This window comes from Homalodisca vitripennis, chromosome 4 (genome assembly GCF_021130785.1).
Source record: "Homalodisca vitripennis isolate AUS2020 chromosome 4, UT_GWSS_2.1, whole genome shotgun sequence".
Classification (NCBI taxonomy): Eukaryota; Metazoa; Arthropoda; class Insecta; order Hemiptera; family Cicadellidae; genus Homalodisca; species Homalodisca vitripennis.
Window position 1 is genome coordinate 163,873,329 of NC_060210.1, and position 1,212 is coordinate 163,874,540.

Genomic DNA, 1,212 nt, shown 5'->3' on the forward strand with positions numbered 1-1,212 from the left:
GTCAATGGCACAATATGAGCAGAGGTACAACACCTTCCCTTAAATAAATATATAGTTTTCGTTCAACAAAATACATTTACTACAAAAATTCAAAAATACGTATGTAATAATTGTTAAAAATATGCCAAAATATTAAAATAAGCTGGAGCAAAATATAAAAATTAAAATGAATTTAGTTTTTGTTTTTATTTAAATAACCTTGGGTTATATGTAGATTATTATTATAAAAACTATATAATCCAAAATTAAAAAAAAAAATCAAATGTGGTGTCTCTACAGCACACAATATTATAATCTATCTCACTATTTTTGCCAAAAATAAATATTTCATTTTCAAACTTCAAGTTGTTTTTGGCTATAACGTATAACATTCATTGGTTGGATACGTCAACTACTAAGACTTGAAAGTTCTACAGTAAGTGCGCTAATGCAGTAGATTTATTAAGAGAAAGATCAAACATTTCTATACAAAAAACATTTATTTATTAATTAAAGTTGAAATTCTTTATAAATATTAACAACGCTTTTTCTATTGAACAATCCCTTGTATATCTTGTCTGAGATTTGTGCAGTTGTTGTATAATAACACCACTGTTAGCGCATCTTGGCTCGAACTTTAATACCTTTATCACTAAAATAGATTTTACATGTTCATCAGAAAGGTTTGTTCTGTACATGTACGTACTTGGATTCCACAAAGGTAATTTTAAGAAGGTTTTTTCACATATGTTGATCCTCAAAAATTGAAAACATTCCTCTTGCAAAGTGTTTTGTTTTCTAAAAGACGTCACTCAATGATCTGCAACGAAACATTTAAAAACATGGATGTGTAACAATAATAATTTTGTTCAATGACTGGAATAATCAACACAATAATAAAATCAATAAACCTAGGCTACGAAATAAATTTAACAACCTACCTAAAAATGAAAGAAGATCTGCATCTGAATTGCAGCATTCAGTTAAAGTTCTTGAGGTGCATTTTCAACTTTTAATATATTTTGAAACGGTATACTAATAGTTTCCTGCTGTCAATGCATAATCGAAGTTATAAAATCAAGATTTATTCATTATTTCAAACATACTGGTATCAACTGCATAACGTAACTGGAAATGCGCAGAATTTTCATTAGTAAACTTCTTGCAAGTGTAAAAGTGTTTTTATGTTTATTGATTATTAAGGGGATTGTTACCGCCTATCTTAGTCCATAT